Here is a 20,658-nt window from a genome sequence, read left to right as displayed (position 1 = left end):
GAGGCCGGGAATGAGAGGCCGGGAATCAGAGGCCGGGAATCAGAGGTGGGGAAAAAGAGGCAGGGAATCAGATGTGCAGAATCAGAGTTGGGGAATCAGAGGCGGGGAATCAGATATGGGGTAACAGAGGCGGGGAATCAGAGGCAGGGAAACAGAGGAGGGGAATCAGATATGGGGAATCAGAGGCAGGGAATCAGAGGTGGGGATTCAGAGGCAGGGAATCAGATGCGGGGAATCAGAGGCGGGAATTCAGAGCTGGGGAATCAGAGCGGGGAATCAGAGTTGGGGAATCAGAGGCGGGGAATTAGATATGGGGAAACAGAGGCGGGGAATCAGAGGTGGGGAAACAGAAGTGGGGAAGCAGAGGCGGGGAATCAGAAGTGGGGAATCAGAGGCAGGGAATCAGATGTGTGGAATCACAGATGGGGAATCAGAGGCAGGGAATCAGAATCAGAAGCGGGGAATCAGAGGCTGGGAATCAGAGGCCGGGAATCAGATGCCGGGAATAAGAGGCCGGGAATCAAAGGTGGGGAATCACAGTCCGGGAATCAGAGATGGGGAATCAGAGGCGGGGAATCAGAGTTGGGGTATCAGAGGCGGGGAATCAGATATGGGGAAACAGAGGCGGGGAATCAGAGGCAGGGAAACGGAGGCGGGGAATCAGAGATGGGGAATCAGAGGCGGGGAATCAGAGCTGGGGAATCAGAGCGGGGAATCAGAGTTGGGGAATCGGAGGCGGGGAATTAGATATGGGGAAACAGAGGCGGGGAATCAGATATGGGTAATCAGAGGTGGGAAATCAGAGGCAGTGAATCAGATGTGTGGAGTCAGAGATGGGAAATCAGAGGCAGGGAATCAGAATCAGAAGCGGGGAATCAGAGGCCGGGAATCAGAGGCCGGGAATCAGATGCCGGGAATAAGAGGCCGGGAATCAGAGGTGGGGAATCAGAGTCCGGGAATCAGAGATGGGGAATCAGAGGCGGGGAATCAGAGGCGGGGAAACAGAGGCGGGGAATCACATATGGGGAATCAGAGGTGGCGAATCAAAGGCGGTGAATCAGAGATGGGGAAGCAGAGGCGGGGAATCAGAGTTGGGGAATCAGAGGCGGGGAATCAGAGGCGGGGAAACAGAGGCGGGGAATCAGATATGGGGAATCAGAGGTGGGGAATCAGAGGTTGGGATTCAGAGGCGGGGAATCAGAGATGGGGAATCAGAGGCGGGGAATCAGAGTTGGGGAATCAGAGGCGGGGAATCAGAGGCGGGGAAACAGAGGCGGGGAATCAGATATGGGGAATCATAGGTGGGGAATCAGAGGTGGTGAATCAGAGATGGGGAATCAGAGGTGGGGAATCAGAGGCAGGGAATCAGATGCGGGGAAACAGAGGTGGGGAATGAGAGCTGGGGAATCAGAGGCGGGGAATCAGAGTTGGGCAATCAGAGGAGGGGAATCAGATATGGGGCATCAGAGGCGGGGAATCAGACATGGGGAATCAGAGGCGGGGAATCAGAGGCAGGGAAACAGAGGCGGGGAATCAGACATGGGGAATCAGAGGCGTGGGATCAGAGGTGGTGAATCAGAGATGGGGAATCAGAGGCGGGGTATCAGAGGCAGGGAATCAGACGCGGGGAATCAGAGGCGGGGAATCATAGCTGGCGAATCACAGGCGGGGAATCAGAGTTGGGGAATCAGAGGCGGGGATTCAGACATGGGGAATCAGAGGCGGGGAATCAGAGGCAGGGAAACAGAGGCGGGGAATCAGACATGGGGAATCAGAGGCGTGGGATCAGAGGTGGTGAATCAGAGATGGGGAATCAGAGGCGGGGTATCAGAGGCAGGGAATCAGACGCGGGGAATCAGAGGCGGGGAATCAGAGCTGGTGAATCAGAGGCGGGGTATCAGAGTTGGGGAATCAGCGGCGGGGAATCAGATATGGGGAATCAGAGGCGGGGAATCAGAGCTGGGGAATGAGAGGCCGGGAATCAGATATGGGGAATCAGAGGTCGGGAATCAGAGGTTGTTAATCAGAGGCAGTGAATCAAAGGCGGGGAATCAGAATTGGGGAATCAGAGATAGGGAATCAGAGATGGGGAATCAGAGGCGGGGAATCAGATGCGGGGAATCAGAGGTCGTGAATCAGAGCTGGGGAATCAGAAGTGGGGAATCAGTGTTGGGGAATCAGAGGAGGGGAATCAGATATGAGGAAACAGATGCAGGGAATCAGAGGCGGGGAAACAGAGGCGGGGAATCAGATATGGGAAATCAGAGGTGGGCTATCAGAGGTTGGGAATCAGAGGCATGGAATTGGATGTGCTGAATCAGAGATGGGGAATCAGAGGTGGGGAATCAGAGTCCGGGAATCATAGATGGGGAATCAGAGGCGGGGAATCAGAGGCGGGGAAACATAGGTGGGGAATCAGATATGGGGAATCAGAGGTGGGGAATCAGAGGCGATGAATCAGAGCTGGCGAATCAGAGGCGGGGAATCAGAGGCAGGAAATCAGACATGGGGAATCAGAGGCTGGGAATCAGACGCGGGGAGTCAGAGGCGGGGAATCAGAGCTGGGGAATCAGAGGCGGGGAATCAGAGTTGGGGTATCAGAGGCGGGGAATCAGATATGGGGAAACAGAGGCGGGGAATCAGAGGCAGGGAAACGGAGGCGGGGAATCAGATATGGGGAATCAGAGGAGGGGAATCAGAGGTTGTGAATCAGAGGCAGGGAATCAGAGGTGGGGATTCAGAGGCAGTGAATCAGATGCGGGGAATCAGAGGCGGGGATTCAGAGCTGGGGAATCAAAGCGGGGAATCAGAGTTGGGGAATCAGAGGCGGGGAATTAGATATGGGGAAACAGAGGCGGGGAATCAGATATGGGTAATCAGAGGTGGGAAATCAGAGGCAGTGAATCAGATGTGCGGAATCAGAGATGGGGAATCAGAGGCAGGGAATCAGAATCAGAAGCGGGGAATCAGAGGCCGGGAATCAGAGGCCGGGAATCAGATGCCGGGAATAAGAGGCCGGGAATCAGAGGTGGGGAATCAGAGTCCGGGAATCAGAGATGGGGAATCAGAGGCTGGGAATGAGATATGGGGAATCAGAGGCGGGGAATCAGAGGCGGGGAAACAGAGGCGGGGAATCACATATGGGGAATCAGAGGTGGCGAATCAAAGGCGGTGAATCAGAGATGGGGAAGCAGAGGCGGGGAATCGGAGTTGGGGAATCAGAGGCGGGGAATCAGAGGCAGGGAAACAGAGGCGGGGAATCAGATATGGGGAATCAGAGGTGGGGAATCAGAGGTTGGGATTCAGAGGCGGGGAATCAGAGATGGGGAATCAGAGGTGGGGAATCAGAGTTGGGGAATCAGAGGCGGGGAATCAGAGGCGGGGAAACAGAGGCGGGGAATCAGGTATGGGGAATCAGAGGTGTGGAATCAGAGGCGGGGAATCAGAGGCGGGGAATCAGAGGCAGGGAATCAGATGTGCGGAATCAGAGATGGGGAATCAGAGGCAGGGAATCAGAGGCGGGGAATCAGAGGCGGGGAATCAGAGGCCGGGAATCAGAGGCGGGGAATGAGAGGCCGGGAATGAGAGGCCGGGAATGAGAGGCCGGGAATCAGAGGCCGGGAATCAGAGGTGGGGAAAAAGAGGCAGGGAATCAGATGTGCAGAATCAGAGTTGGGGAATCAGAGGCGGGGAATCAGATATGGGGTAACAGAGGCGGGGAATCAGAGGCAGGGAAACAGAGGAGGGGAATCAGATATGGGGAATCAGAGGCAGGGAATCCGAGGTGGGGATTCAGAGGCAGGGAATCAGATGCGGGGAATCAGAGGCGGGAATTCAGAGCTGGGGAATCAGAGCGGGGAATCAGAGTTGGGGAATCAGAGGCGGGGAATTAGATATGGGGAAACAGAGGCGGGGAATCAGAGGTGGGGAAACAGAAGTGGGGAAGCAGAGGCGGGGAATCAGAAGTGGGGAATCAGAGGCAGGGAATCAGATGTGTGGAATCACAGATGGGGAATCAGAGGCAGGGAATCAGATTCAGAAGCGGGGAATCAGAGGCTGGGAATCAGAGGCCGGGAATCAGATGCCGGGAATAAGAGGCCGGGAATCAGAGGTGGGGAATCAGAGTCCGGGAATCAGAGATGGGGAATCAGAGGCTTGGAATCAGAGTTGGGGTATCAGAGGCGGGGAATCAGATATGGGGAAACAGAGGCGGGGAATCAGAGGCAGGGAAACGGAGGCGGGGAATCAGATATGGGGAATCAGAGGAGGGGAATCAGAGGTTGTGAATCAGAGGCAGGGAATCAGAGGTGGGGATTCAGAGGCAGTGAATCAGATGCGGGGAATCAGAGGCGGGGATTCAGAGCTGGGGAATCAGAGCGGGGAATCAGAGTTGGGGAATCAGAGGCGGGGAATTAGATATGGGGAAACAGAGGCGGGGAATCAGATATGGGTAATCAGAGGTGTGAAATCAGAGGCAGTGAATCAGATGTGTGGAATCAGAGATGGGGAATCAGAGGCAGGGAATCAGAATCAGAAGCGGGGAATCAGAGGCCGGGAATCAGAGGCCGGGAATCAGATGCCGGGAATAAGAGGCCGGGAATCAGAGGTGGGGAATCAGAGTCCGGGAATCAGAGATGGGGAATCAGAGGCTGGGAATGAGATATGGGGAATCAGAGGCGGGGAATCAGAGGCGGGGAAACAGAGGCGGGGAATCACATATGGCGATTCAGAGGTGGCGAATCAAAGGCGGTGAATCAGAGATGGGGAAGCAGAGGCGGGGAATCAGAGTTGGGGAATCAGAGGCGGGGAATCAGAGGCGGGGAAACAGAGGCGGGGAATCAGATATGGGGAATCAGAGGTGGGGAATCAGAGGTTGGGATTCAGAGGCGGGTAATCAGAGATGGGGAATCAGAGGCGGGGAATCAGAGTTGGGGAATCAGAGGCGGGGAATCAGAGGCGGGGAAACAGAGGCGGGGAATCAGATATGGGGAATCAGAGGTGGGGAATCAGACGTTGGGAATCAGAGGCAGGGAATCAGAGGCGGGGAATCAGAGGCGGGGAATCAGAGGCAGGGAATCAGATGTGCGGAATCAGAGATGGGGAATCAGAGGCAGGGAATCAGAGGCGGGGAATCAGAGGCGGGGAATCAGAGGCCGGGAATCAGAGGCGGGGAATGAGAGGCCGGGAATGAGAGGCCGGGAATCAGAGGCCGGGAATCAGAGGCCGGGAATCAGAGGTGGGGAAAAAGAGGCAGGGAATCAGATGTGCAGAATCAGAGTTGGGGAATCAGAGGCGGGGAATCAGATATGGGGTAACAGAGGCGGGGAATCAGAGGCAGGGAAACAGAGGAGGGGAATCAGATATGGGGAATCAGAGGCAGGGAATCAGAGGTGGGGATTCAGAGGCAGGGAATCAGATGCGGGGAATCAGAGGCGGGAATTCAGAGCTGGGGAATCAGAGCGGGGAATCAGAGTTGGGGAATCAGAGGCGGGGAATTAGATATGGGGAAACAGAGGCGGGGAATCAGAGGTGGGGAAACAGAAGTGGGGAATCAGAGGCGGGGAATCAGAAGTGGGGAATCAGAGGCAGGGAATCAGATGTGTGGAATCACAGATGGTGAATCAGTGGCAGGGAATCAGAATCAGAAGCGGGGAATCAGAGGCTGGGAATCAGAGGCCGGGAATCAGATGCCGGGAATAAGAGGCCGGGAATCAGAGGTGGGGAATCAGAGTCCGGGAATCAGAGATGGGGAATCAGAGGTGGCGAATCAAAGGCGGTGACTCAGAGATGGGGAATCAGAGGCGGGCAATCAGATGCGGGGAATCAGAGGCAGGGAATCAGAGCTGGGGAATCAGAGGCGGGGAATCAGAGTTGGGGAAACAGAGGAGGGGAATCAGATATGGGGAATCAGAGGCGGGGAATCAGAGGCGGGGTAACAGAGGTGGGGAATCAGACGCAGGGAATCACAGGCAGGGAATCAGACGCGGGGAATCAGAGGCGGGGAATCATAGCTGGCGAATCACAGGCGGGGAATCAGAGTTGGGGAATCAGAGGTGGGGAATCAGATATGGGGAATCAGAGGCGGGGATTCAGAGGCGGGGAAACAGAGGCGGGGAATCAGACATGGGTAATCAGAGGCGGGGGATCAGAGGTGGTGAATCAGAGATGGGGAATCAGAGGCGGGGAATCAGAGGCAGGGAATCAGACGCGGGGAATCAGAGGCGGGGAATCAGAGCTGGTGAATCAGAGGCGGGGTATCAGAGTTGGGGAATCAGCGGCGGGGAATCAGATATGGGGAATCAGAGGCGGGGAATCAGAGCTGGGGAATGAGAGGCCGGGAATCAGATATGGGGAAACAGAGGCGGGGAATAAGAAGCGGGGAATCAGAGGCGGGGAATCAGATATGGGGAATCAGAGGTCGGGAATCAGAGGTTGTTAATCAGAGGCAGTGAATCAAAGGCGGGGAATCAGAATTGGGGAATCAGAGATAGGGAATCAGAGATGGGGAATCAGAGGCGGGGAATCAGACGCGGGGAATCAGAGGTGGTGAATCAGAGCTGGGGAATCAGAGGCGGGGAATCAGTGTTGGGGAATCAGAGGAGGGGAATCAGATATGAGGAAACAGATGCAGGGATTCAGAGGCGGGGAAACAGAGGCGGGGAATCAGATATGGGAAATCAGAGGTGGGGTATCAGAGGTTGGGAATCAGAGGCATGGAATTGGATGAGCGGAATCAGAGATGGGGAATCAGAGGTGGGGAATCAGATTCCGGGAATCAGAGATGGGGAATCAGAGGCGGGGAATCAGAGGCGGGGAAACATAGGTGGGGAATCAGATATGGGGAATCAGAGGTGGGGAATCAGAGGCGATGAATCAGAGCTGGCGAATCAGAGGCGAGGAATCAGATATGGGGAATCAGAGGAGGGAAATCAGAGGTTGTGAATCAGAGGCAGGGAATCAGAGGTGGGGATTCAGAGGCAGTGAATCAGATGCGGGGAATCAGAGGCGGGGATTCAGAGCTGGGGAATCAGAGCGGGGAATCAGAGTTGGGGAATCAGAGGTGGGGAATTAGATATGGGGAAACAGAGGCGGGGAATCAGATATGGGTAATCAGAGGTGGGAAATCAGAGGCAGGGAATCAGATGTGCGGAATCAGAGATGGGGAATCAGAGGCAGGGAATCAGAATCAGAAGCGGGGAATCAGAGGCCGGGAATCAGAGGCCGGGAATCAGATGCCGGGAATAAGAGGCCGGGAATCAGAGGTGGGGAATCAGAGTCCGGGAATCAGAGATGGGGAATCAGAGGCTGGGAATGAGATATGGGGAATCAGAGGCGGGGAATCAGATATGGGGAATCAGAGGCGGGGAATCAGAGGCGGGGTAACAGAGGTGGGGAATCAGACGCAGGGAATCACAGGCAGGGAATCAGACGCGGGGAATCAGAGGCCGGGAATCATAGCTGGCGAATCACAGGCGGGGAATCAGAGTTGGGGAATCAGAGGTGGGGAATCAGATATGGGGAATCAGAGGCGGGGATTCTGAGGCGGGGAACCAGAGGCGGGGAATCAGACATGGGTAATCAGAGGCGGGGGATCAGAGGTGGTGAATCAGAGATGGGGAATCAGAGGCGGGGAATCAGAGGCAGGGAATCAGACGTGGGGAATCAGAGGCGGGGAATCAGAGCTGGTGAATCAGAGGCGGGGTATCAGAGTTGGGGAATCAGCGGCGGGGAATCAGATATGGGGAATCAGAGGCGGGGAATAAGAGCTGGGGAATGAGAGGCCGGGAATCAGATATGGGGAAACAGAGGCGGGGAATAAGAGACGGGGAAACAGAGGCGGGGAATCAGATATGGGGAATCAGAGGTCGGGAATCAGAGGTTGTTAATCAGAGGCAGTGAATCAAAGGCGGGGAATCAGAATTGGGGAATCAGAGATAGGGAATCAGAGATGGGGAATCAGAGGCGGGGAATCAGACGCGGGGAATCAGAGGTGGTGAATCAGAGCTGGGGAAACAGAGGCGGGGAATCAGTGTTGGGGAATCAAAGGAGGGGAATCAGATATGAGGAAACAGATGCAGGGAATCAGAGGCGGGGAAACAGAGGCGGGGAATCAGATATGGGAAATCAGAGGTTGGGAATCAGAGGCATGGAATCAGAGGCGGGGCATCAGAGGCGGTGAATCAGAGGCAGGGAATTGGATGTGCGGAATCAGAGATGGGGAATCAGAGGTGGGGAATCAGAGTCCGGGAATCAGAGATGGGGAATCAGAGGCGGGGAATCAGAGGCGGGGAAACATAGGTGGGGAATGAGATATGGGGAAACAGAGGCGGGGAATCAGAGGTGGGGAAACAGAAGTGGGGAAGCAGAGGCGGGGAATCAGAAGTGGGGAATCAGAGGCAGGGAATCAGATGTGTGGAATCACAGATGGGGAATCAGAGGCAGGGAATCAGAATCAGAAGCGGGGAATCAGAGGCTGGGAATCAGAGGCCGGGAATCAGATGCCGGGAATAAGAGGCCGGGAATCAGAGGTGGGGAATCACAGTCCGGGAATCAGAGATGGGGAATCAGAGGCGGGGAATCAGAGTTGGGGTATCAGAGGCGGGGAATCAGATATGGGGAAACAGAGGCGGGGAATCAGAGGCAGGGAAACGGAGGCGGGGAATCAGATATGGGGAATCAGAGGAGGGGAATCAGAGGTTGTGAATCAGAGGCAGGGAATCAGAGGTGGGGATTCAGAGGCAGTGAATCAGATGCGGGGAATCAGAGGCGGGGATTCAGAGCTGGGGAATCAGAGCGGGGAATCAGAGTTGGGGAATCAGAGGCGGGGAATTAGATATGGGGAAACAGAGGCGGGGAATCAGATATGGGTAATCAGAGGTGGGAAATCAGAGGCAGTGAATCAGATGTGTGGAATCAGAGATGGGGAATCAGAGGCAGGGAATCAGAATCAGAAGCGGGGAATCAGAGGCCGGGAATCAGAGGCCGGGAATCAGATGCCGGGAATAAGAGGCCGGGAATCAGAGGTGGGGAATCAGAGTCCGGGAATCAGAGATGGAGAATCAGAGGCTGGGAATGAGATATGGGGAATCAGAGGCGGGGAATCAGAGGCGGGGAAACAGAGGCGGGGAATCACATATGGGGAATCAGAGGTGGCGAATCAAAGGCGGTGAATCAGAGATGGGGAAACAGAGGCGGGGAATCAGAGTTGGGGAATCAGAGGCGGGGAATCAGAGGCGGGGAAACAGAGGCGGGGAATCAGATATGGGGTATCAGAGTTGGGGAATCAGCGGCGGGGAATCAGATATGGGGAATCAGAGGCGGGGAATCAGAGCTGGGGAATGAGAGGCCGGGAATCAGATATGGGGAAACAGAGGAGGGGAATAAGAGGCAGGGAAACAGAGGCGGGGAATCAGATATGGGGAATCAGAGGTCGGGAATCAGAGGTTGTTAATCAGAGGCAGTGAATCAAAGGCGGGGAATCAGAATTGGGGAATCAGAGATAGGGAATCAGAGATGGGGAATCAGAGGCGGGGAATCAGACGCGGGGAATCAGAGGTGGTGAATCAGAGCTGGGGAATCAGAGGCGGGGAATCAGTGTTGGGGAATCAAAGGAGGGGAATCAGATATGAGGAAACAGATGCAGGGAATCAGAGGCGGGGAAACAGAGGCGGGGAATCAGATATGGGAAATCAGAGGTGGGGTATCAGAGGTTGGGAATCAGAGGCATGGAATCAGAGGCGGGGCATCAGAGGCGGTGAATCAGAGGCAGGGAATTGGATGTGCGGAATCAGAGATGGGGAATCAGAGGTGGGGAATCAGAGTACGGGAATCAGAGATGGGGAATCAGAGGCGGGGAATCAGAGGCGGGGAAACATAGGTGGGGAATGAGATATGGGGAATCAGAGGTGGGGAATCAGAGGCGATGAATCAGAGCTGGCGAATCAGAGGCGGGGAATCAGATATGGGGAAACTGAAGCGGGGAATCAGAGGCAGGGAAACAGAGGCGAGGAATCAGATATGGGGAATCAGAGGAGGGGAATCAGAGGTTGTGAATCAGAGGCAGGGAATCAGAGGTGGGGATTCAGAGGCAGTGAATCAGATGCGGGGAATCAGAGGCGGGGATTCAGAGCTGGGGAATCAGAGCGGGGAATCAGAGTTGGGGAATCAGAGGCGGGGAATTAGATATGGGGAAACGGAGGCGGGGAATCAGATATGGGTAATCAGAGGTGGGAAATCAGAGGCAGGGAATCAGATGTGCGGAATCAGAGATGGGGAATCAGAGGCAGGGAATCAGAATCAGAAGCGGGGAATCAGAGGCCGGGAATCAGAGGACGGGAATCAGATGCCGGGAATAAGAGGCCGGGAATCAGAGGTGGGGAATCAGAGTCCGGGAATCAGAGATGGGGAATCAGAGGCTGGGAATCAGATATGGGGAATCAGAGGCGGGGAATCAGAGCTGGCGAATCAGAGGCAGGGAATCAGTGTTGGGAAATCATAGGTGGGGAATCAGATATGCGGAATCAGAGGCGGGGAATCAGAGGCGGGGAAACAGAGGCGGGGAATCAGATATGGGGAATCATAGGTGGGGAATCAGAGGTGGTGAATCAGAGATGGGGAATCAGAGGTGGTGAATCAGAGGCAGGGAATCAGATGCGGGGAAACAGAGGTGGGGAATGAGAGCTGGGGAATCAGAGGCGGGGAATCAGAGTTGGGCAATCAGAGGAGGGGAATCAGATATGGGGCATCAGAGGCGGGGAATCAGACATGGGGAATCAGAGGCGGGGAATCAGAGGCAGGGAAACAGAGGCGGGGAATCAGACATGGGGAATCAGAGGCGTGGGATCAGAGGTGGTGAATCAGAGATGGGGAATCAGAGGCGGGGTATCAGAGGCAGGGAATCAGACGCGGGGAATCAGAGGCGGGGAATCAGAGCTGGTGAATCAGAGGCGGGGTATCAGAGTTGGGGAATCAGCGGCGGGGAATCAGATATGGGGAATCAGAGGCGGGGAATCAGAGCTGGGGAATGAGAGGCCGGGAATCAGATATGGGGAATCAGAGGTCGGGAATCAGAGGTTGTTAATCAGAGGCAGTGAATCAAAGGCGGGGAATCAGAATTGGGGAATCAGATATGGGGAATCAGAGGCGGGGAATCAGAGCTGGGGAATGAGAGGCCGGGAATCAGATATGGGGAATCAGAGGTCGGGAATCGGAGGTTGTTAATCAGAGGCAGTGAATCAAAGGCGGGGAATCAGAATTGGGGAATCAGAGATAGGGAATCAGAGATGGGGAATCAGAGGCGGGGAATCAGATGCGGGGAATCAGAGGTGGTGAATCAGAGCTGGGGAATCAGAAGTGGGGAATCAGTGTTGGGGAATCAGAGGAGGGGAATCAGATATGAGGAAACAGATGCAGGGAATCAGAGGCGGGGAAACAGAGGCGGGGAATCAGATATGGGAAATCAGAGGTGGGCTATCAGAGGTTGGGAATCAGAGGCATGGAATTGGATGTGCTGAATCAGAGATGGGGAATCAGAGGTGGGGAATCAGAGTCCGGGAATCATAGATGGGGAATAAGAGGCGGGGAATCAGAGGCGGGGAAACATAGGTGGGGAATCAGATATGGGGAATCAGAGGTGGGGAATCAGAGGCGATGAATCAGAGCTGGCGAATCAGAGGCGGGGAATCAGAGGCAGGAAATCAGACATGGGGAATCAGAGGCTGGGAATCAGACGCGGGGAGTCATAGGCGGGGAATCAGAGCTGGGGAATCAGAGGCGGGGAATCAGAGTTGGGGTATCAGAGGCGGGGAATCAGATATGGGGAAACAGAGGCGGGGAATCAGAGGCAGGGAAACGGAGGCGGGGAATCAGATATGGGGAATCAGAGGAGGGGAATCAGAGGTTGTGAATCAGAGGCAGGGAATCAGAGGTGGGGATTCAGAGGCAGTGAATCAGATGCGGGGAATCAGAGGCGGGGATTCAGAGCTGGGGAATCAGAGCGGGGAATCAGAGTTGGGGAATCAGAGGCGGGGAATTAGATATGGGGAAACAGAGGCGGGGAATCAGATATGGGTAATCAGAGGTGGGAAATCAGAGGCAGTGAATCAGATGTGCGGAATCAGAGATGGGGAATCAGAGGCAGGGAATCAGAATCAGAAGCGGGGAATCAGAGGCCGGGAATCAGAGGCCGGGAATCAGATGCCGGGAATAAGAGGCCGGGAATCAGAGGTGGGGAATCAGAGTCCGGGAATCAGAGTTGGGGAATCAGAGGCTGGGAATGAGATATGGGGAATCAGAGGCGGGGAATCAGAGGCGGGGAAACAGAGGCGGGGAATCACATATGGGGAATCAGAGGTGGCGAATCAAAGGCGGTGAATCAGAGATGGGGAAGCAGAGGCGGGGAATCGGAGTTGGGGAATCAGAGGCGGGGAATCAGAGGCGTGGAAACAGAGGCGGGGAATCAGATATGGGGAATCAGAGGTGGGGAATCAGAGGTTGGGATTCAGAGGCGGGGAATCAGAGATGGGGAATCAGAGGTGGGGAATCAGAGTTGGGGAATCAGAGGCGGGGAATCAGAGGCGGGGAAACAGAGGCGGGGAATCAGGTATGGGGAATCAGAGGTGGGGAATCAGAGGCGGGGAATCAGAGGCGGGGAATCAGAGGCAGGGAATCAGATGTGCGGAATCAGAGATGGGGAATCAGAGGCAGGGAATCAGAGGCGGGGAATCAGAGACGGGGAATCAGAGGCCGGGAATCAGAGGCGGGGAATGAGAGGCCGGGAATGAGAGGCCGGGAATGAGAGGCCGGGAATCGGAGGCCGGGAATCAGAGGTGGGGAAAAAGAGGCAGGGAATCAGATGTGCAGAATCAGAGTTGGGGAATCAGAGGCGGGGAATCAGATATGGGGTAACAGAGGCGGGGAATCAGAGGCAGGGAAACAGAGGAGGGGAATCAGATATGGGGAATCAGAGGCAGGGAATCAGAGGTGGGGATTCAGAGGCAGGGAATCAGATGCGGGGAATCAGAGGCGGGAATTCAGAGCTGGGGAATCAGAGCGGGGAATCAGAGTTGGGGAATCAGAGGCGGGGAATTAGATATGGGGAAACAGAGGCGGGGAATCAGAGGTGGGGAAACAGAAGTGGGGAAGCAGAGGCGGGGAATCAGAAGTGGGGAATCAGAGGCAGGGAATCAGATGTGTGGAATCACAGATGGGGAATCAGAGGCAGGGAATCAGAATCAGAAGCGGGGAATCAGAGGCTGGGAATCAGAGGCCGGGAATCAGATGCCGGGAATAAGAGGCCGGGAATCAGAGGTGGGGAATCAGAGTCCGGGAATCAGAGATGGGGAATCAGAGGCTTGGAATCAGAGTTGGGGTATCAGAGGCGGGGAATGAGATATGGGGAAACAGAGGCGGGGAATCAGAGGCAGGGAAACGGAGGCGGGGAATCAGATATGGGGAATCAGAGGAGGGGAATCAGAGGTTGTGAATCAGAGGCAGGGAATCAGAGGTGGGGATTCAGAGGCAGTGAATCAGATGCGGGGAATCAGAGGCGGGGATTCAGAGCTGGGGAATCAGAGCGGGGAATCAGAGTTGGGGAATCAGAGGCGGGGAATTAGATATGGGGAAACAGAGGCGGGGAATCAGATATGGGTAATCAGAGGTGGGAAATCAGAGGTAGTGAATCAGATGTGTGGAATCAGAGATGGGGAATCAGAGGCAGGGAATCAGAATCAGAAGCGGGGAATCAGAGGCCGGGAATCAGAGGCCGGGAATCAGATGCCGGGAATAAGAGGCCGGGAATCAGAGGTGGGGAATCAGAGTCCGGGAATCAGAGATGGGGAATCAGAGGCTGGGAATGAGATATGGGGAATCAGAGGCAGGGAATCAGAGGCGGGGAAACAGAGGCGGGGAATCACATATGGGGAATCAGAGGTGGCGAATCAAAGGCGGTGAATCAGAGATGGGGAAGCAGAGGCGGGGAATCAGAGTTGGGGAATCAGAGGCGGGGAATCAAAGGCGGGGAAACAGAGGCGGGGAATCAGATATGGGGAATCAGAGGTGGGGAATCAGAGGTTTGGATTCAGAGGCGGGGAATCAGAGATGGGGAATCAGAGGCGGGGAATCAGAGTTGGGGAATCAGAGGCGGGGAATCAGAGGCGGGGAAACAGAGGCGGGGAATCAGATATGGGGAATCAGAGGTGGGGAATCAGACGTTGGGAATCAGAGGCAGGGAATCAGAGGCGGGGAATCAGAGGCGGGGAATCAGAGGCAGGGAATCAGATGTGCGGAATCAGAGATGGGGAATCAGAGGCAGGGAATCAGAGGCGGGGAATCAGAGGCGGGGAATCAGAGGCCGGGAATCAGAGGCGGGGAATGAGAGGCCGGGAATGAGAGGCCGGGAATCAGAGGCCGGGAATCAGAGGCCGGGAATCAGAGGTGGGGAAAAAGAGGCAGGGAATCAGATGTGCAGAATCAGAGTTGGGGAATCAGAGGCGGGGAATCAGATATGGGGTAACAGAGGCGGGGAATCAGAGGCAGGGAAACAGAGGAGGGGAATCAGATATGGGGAATCAGAGGCAGGGAATCAGAGGTGGGGATTCAGAGGCAGGGAATCAGATGCGGGGAATCAGAGGCGGGAATTCAGAGCTGGGGAATCAGAGCGGGGAATCAGACATGGGTAATCAGAGGCGGGGGATCAGAGGTGGTGAATCAGAGATGGGGAATCAGAGGCGGGGAATCAGAGGCAGGGAATCAGACGCGGGGAATCAGAGGCGGGGAATCAGAGCTGGTGAATCAGAGGCGGGGTATCAGAGTTGGGGAATCAGCGGCGGGGAATCAGATATGGGGAATCAGAGGCGGGGAATCAGAGCTGGGGAATGAGAGGCCGGGAATCAGATATGGGGAAACAGAGGCGGGGAATAAGAAGCGGGGAATCAGAGGCGGGGAATCAGATATGGGGAATCAGAGGTCGGGAATCAGAGGTTGTTAATCAGAGGCAGTGAATCAAAGGCGGGGAATCAGAATTGGGGAATCAGAGATAGGGAATCAGAGATGGGGAATCAGAGGCGGGGAATCAGACGCGGGGAATCAGAGGTGGTGAATCAGAGCTGGGGAATCAGAGGCGGAGAATCAGTGTTGGGGAATCAGAGGAGGGGAATCAGATATGAGGAAACAGATGCAGGGATTCAGAGGCGGGGAAACAGAGGCGGGGAATCAGATATGGGAAATCAGAGGTGGGGTATCAGAGGTTGGGAATCAGAGGCATGGAATTGGATGAGCGGAATCAGAGATGGGGAATCAGAGGTGGGGAATCAGATTCCGGGAATCAGAGATGGGGAATCAGAGGCGGGGAATCAGAGGCGGGGAAACATAGGTGGGGAATCAGATATGGGGAATCAGAGGTGGGGAATCAGAGGCGATGAATCAGAGCTGGCGAATCAGAGGCGAGGAATCAGATATGGGGAATCAGAGGAGGGAAATCAGAGGTTGTGAATCAGAGGCAGGGAATCAGAGGTGGGGATTCAGAGGCAGTGAATCAGATGCGGGGAATCAGAGGCGGGGATTCAGAGCTGGGGAATCAGAGCGGGGAATCAGAGTTGGGGAATCAGAGGTGGGGAATTAGATATGGGGAAACAGAGGCGGGGAATCAGATATGGGTAATCAGAGGTGGGAAATCAGAGGCAGGGAATCAGATGTGCGGAATCAGAGATGGGGAATCAGAGGCAGGGAATCAGAATCAGAAGCGGGGAATCAGAGGCCGGGAATCAGAGGCCGGGAATCAGATGCCGGGAATAAGAGGCCGGGAATCAGAGGTGGGGAATCAGAGTCCGGGAATCAGAGATGGGGAATCAGAGGCTGGGAATGAGATATGGGGAATCAGAGGCGGGGAATCAGATATGGGGAATCAGAGGCGGGGAATCAGAGGCGGGGTAACAGAGGTGGGGAATCAGACGCAGGGAATCACAGGCAGGGAATCAGACGCGGGGAATCAGAGGCCGGGAATCATAGCTGGCGAATCACAGGCGGGGAATCAGAGTTGGGGAATCAGAGGTGGGGAATCAGATATGGGGAATCAGAGGCGGGGATTCTGAGGCGGGGAACCAGAGGCGGGGAATCAGACATGGGTAATCAGAGGCGGGGGATCAGAGGTGGTGAATCAGAGATGGGGAATCAGAGGCGGGGAATCAGAGGCAGGGAATCAGACGTGGGGAATCAGAGGCGGGGAATCAGAGCTGGTGAATCAGAGGCGGGGTATCAGAGTTGGGGAATCAGCGGCGGGGAATCAGATATGGGGAATCAGAGGCGGGGAATAAGAGCTGGGGAATGAGAGGCCGGGAATCAGATATGGGGAAACAGAGGCGGGGAATAAGAGACGGGGAAACAGAGGCGGGGAATCAGATATGGGGAATCAGAGGTCGGGAATCAGAGGTTGTTAATCAGAGGCAGTGAATCAAAGGCGGGGAATCAGAATTGGGGAATCGGAGATAGGGAATCAGAGATGGGGAATCAGAGGCGGGGAATCAGACGCGGGGAATCAGAGGTGGTGAATCAGAGCTGGGGAAACAGAGGCGGGGAATCAGTGTTGGGGAATCAAAGGAGGGGAATCAGATATGAGGAAACAGATGCAGGGAATCAGAGGCGGGGAAACAGAGGCGGGGAATCAGATATGGGAAATCAGAGGTTGGGAATCAGAGGCATGGAATCAGAGGCGGGGCATCAGAGGCGGTGAATCAGAGGCAGGGAATTGGATGTGCGGAATCAGAGATGGGGAATCAGAGGTGGGGAATCAGAGTCCGGGAATCAGAGATGGGGAATCAGAGGCGGGGAATCAGAGGCGGGGAAACATAGGTGGGGAATGAGATATGGGGAAACAGAGGCGGGGAATCAGAGGTGGGGAAACAGAAGTGGGGAAGCAGAGGCGGGGAATCAGAAGTGGGGAATCAGAGGCAGGGAATCAGATGTGTGGAATCACAGATGGGGAATCAGAGGCAGGGAATCAGAATCAGAAGCGGGGAATCAGAGGCTGGGAATCAGAGGCCGGGAATCAGATGCCGGGAATAAGAGGCCGGGAATCAGAGGTGGGGAATCACAGTCCGGGAATCAGAGATGGGGAATCAGAGGCGGGGAATCAGAGTTGGGGTATCAGAGGCGGGGAATCAGATATGGGGAAACAGAGGCGGGGAATCAGAGGCAGGGAAACGGAGGCGGGGAATCAGATATGGGGAATCAGAGGAGGGGAATCAGAGGTTGTGAATCAGAGGCAGGGAATCAGAGGTGGGGATTCAGAGGCAGTGAATCAGATGCGGGGAATCAGAGGCGGGGATTCAGAGCTGGGGAATCAGAGCGGGGAATCAGAGTTGGGGAATCAGAGGCGGGGAATTAGATATGGGGAAACAGAGGCGGGGAATCAGATATGGGTAATCAGAGGTGGGAAATCAGAGGCAGTGAATCAGATGTGTGGAATCAGAGATGGGGAATCAGAGGCAGGGAATCAGAATCAGAAGCGGGGAATCAGAGGCCGGGAATCAGAGGCCGGGAATCAGATGCCGGGAATAAGAGGCCGGGAATCAGAGGTGGGGAATCAGAGTCCGGGAATCAGAGATGGAGAATCAGAGGCTGGGAATGAGATATGGGGAATCAGAGGCGGGGAATCAGAGGCGGGGAAACAGAGGCGGGGAATCACATATGGGGAATCAGAGGTGGCGAATCAAAGGCGGTGAATCAGAGATGGGGAAACAGAGGCGGGGAATCAGAGTTGGGGAATCAGAGGCGGGGAATCAGAGGCGGGGAAACAGAGGCGGGGAATCAGATATGGGGTATCAGAGTTGGGGAATCAGCGGCGGGGAATCAGATATGGGGAATCAGAGGCGGGGAATCAGAGCTGGGGAATGAGAGGCCGGGAATCAGATATGGGGAAACAGAGGAGGGGAATAAGAGGCAGGGAAACAGAGGCGGGGAATCAGATATGGGGAATCAGAGGTCGGGAATCAGAGGTTGTTAATCAGAGGCAGTGAATCAAAGGCGGGGAATCAGAATTGGGGAATCAGAGATAGGGAATCAGAGATGGGGAATCAGAGGCGGGGAATCAGACGCGGGGAATCAGAGGTGGTGAATCAGAGCTGGGGAATCAGAGGCGGGGAATCAGTGTTGGGGAATCAAAGGAGGGGAATCAGATATGAGGAAACAGATGCAGGGAATCAGAGGCGGGGAAACAGAGGCGGGGAATCAGATATGGGAAATCAGAGGTGGGGTATCAGAGGTTGGGAATCAGAGGCATGGAATCAGAGGCGGGGCATCAGAGGCGGTGAATCAGAGGCAGGGAATTGGATGTGCGGAATCAGAGATGGGGAATCAGAGGTGGGGAATCAGAGTACGGGAATCAGAGATGGGGAATCAGAGGCGGGGAATCAGAGGCGGGGAAACATAGGTGGGGAATGAGATATGGGGAATCAGAGGTGGGGAATCAGAGGCGATGAATCAGAGCTGGCGAATCAGAGGCGGGGAATCAGATATGGGGAAACTGAAGCGGGGAATCAGAGGCAGGGAAACAGAGGCGAGGAATCAGATATGGGGAATCAGAGGAGGGGAATCAGAGGTTGTGAATCAGAGGCAGGGAATCAGAGGTGGGGATTCAGAGGCAGTGAATCAGATGCGGGGAATCAGAGGCGGGGATTCAGAGCTGGGGAATCAGAGCGGGGAATCAGAGTTGGGGAATCAGAGGCGGGGAATTAGATATGGGGAAACGGAGGCGGGGAATCAGATATGGGTAATCAGAGGTGGGAAATCAGAGGCAGGGAATCAGATGTGCGGAATCAGAGATGGGGAATCAGAGGCAGGGAATCAGAATCAGAAGCGGGGAATCAGAGGCCGGGAATCAGAGGACGGGAATCAGATGCCGGGAATAAGAGGCCGGGAATCAGAGGTGGGGAATCAGAGTCCGGGAATCAGAGATGGGGAATCAGAGGCTGGGAATCAGATATGGGGAATCAGAGGCGGGGAATCAGAGCTGGCGAATCAGAGGCAGGGAATCAGTGTTGGGAAATCATAGGTGGGGAATCAGATATGCGGAATCAGAGGCGGGGAATCAGAGGCGGGGAAACAGAGGCGGGGAATCAGATATGGGGAATCATAGGTGGGGAATCAGAGGTGGTGAATCAGAGATGGGGAATCAGAGGTGGTGAATCAGAGGCAGGGAATCAGATGCGGGGAAACAGAGGTGGGGAATGAGAGCTGGGGAATCAGAGGCGGGGAATCAGAGTTGGGCAATCAGAGGAGGGGAATCAGATATGGGGCATCAGAGGCGGGGAATCAGACATGGGGAATCAGAGGCGGGGAATCAGAGGCAGGGAAACAGAGGCGGGGAATCAGACATGGGGAATCAGAGGCGTGGGATCAGAGGTGGTGAATCAGAGATGGGGAATCAGAGGCGGGGTATCAGAGGCAGGGAATCAGACGCGGGGAATCAGAGGCGGGGAATCAGAGCTGGTGAATCAGAGGCGGGGTATCAGAGTTGGGGAATCAGCGGCGGGGAATCAGATATGGGGAATCAGAGGCGGGGAATCAGAGCTGGGGAATGAGAGGCCGGGAATCAGATATGGGGAATCAGAGGTCGGGAATCAGAGGTTGTTAATCAGAGGCAGTGAATCAAAGGCGGGGAATCAGAATTGGGGAATCAGATATGGGGAATCAGAGGCGGGGAATCAGAGCTGGGGAATGAGAGGCCGGGAATCAGATATGGGGAATCAGAGGTCGGGAATCGGAGGTTGTTAATCAGAGGCAGTGAATCAAAGGCGGGGAATCAGAATTGGGGAATCAGAGATAGGGAATCAGAGATGGGGAATCAGAGGCGGGGAATCAGATGCGGGGAATCAGAGGTGGTGAATCAGAGCTGGGGAATCAGAAGTGGGGAATCAGTGTTGGGGAATCAGAGGAGGGGAATCAGATATGAGGAAACAGATGCAGGGAATCAGAGGCGGGGAAACAGAGGCGGGGAATCAGATATGGGAAATCAGAGGTGGGCTATCAGAGGTTGGGAATCAGAGGCATGGAATTGGATGTGCTGAATCAGAGATGGGGAATCAGAGGTGGGGAATCAGAGTCCGGGAATCATAGATGGGGAATCAGAGGCGGGGAATCAGAGGCGGGGAAACATAGGTGGGGAATCAGATATGGGGAATCAGAGGTGGGGAATCAGAGGCGATGAATCAGAGCTGGCGAATCAGAGGCGGGGAATCAGAGGCAGGAAATCAGACATGGGGAATCAGAGGCTGGGAATCAGACGCGGGGAGTCATAGGCGGGGAATCAGAGCTGGGGAATCAGAGGCGGGGAATCAGAGTTGGGGTATCAGAGGCGGGGAATCAGATATGGGGAAACAGAGGCGGGGAATCAGAGGCAGGGAAACGGAGGCGGGGAATCAGATATGGGGAATCAGAGGAGGGGAATCAGAGGTTGTGAATCAGAGGCAGGGAATCAGAGGTGGGGATTCAGAGGCAGTGAATCAGATGCGGGGAATCAGAGGCGGGGATTCAGAGCTGGGGAATCAGAGCGGGGAATCAGAGTTGGGGAATCAGAGGCGGGGAATTAGATATGGGGAAACAGAGGCGGGGAATCAGATATGGGTAATCAGAGGTGGGAAATCAGAGGCAGTGAATCAGATGTGC

The sequence above is a fragment of the Narcine bancroftii genome, chromosome 1 (assembly GCF_036971445.1).
Source record: "Narcine bancroftii isolate sNarBan1 chromosome 1, sNarBan1.hap1, whole genome shotgun sequence".
In the NCBI taxonomy this organism is placed as follows: domain Eukaryota; kingdom Metazoa; phylum Chordata; class Chondrichthyes; order Torpediniformes; family Narcinidae; genus Narcine; species Narcine bancroftii.
Note: the sequence above shows the minus strand (reverse complement) of the source record.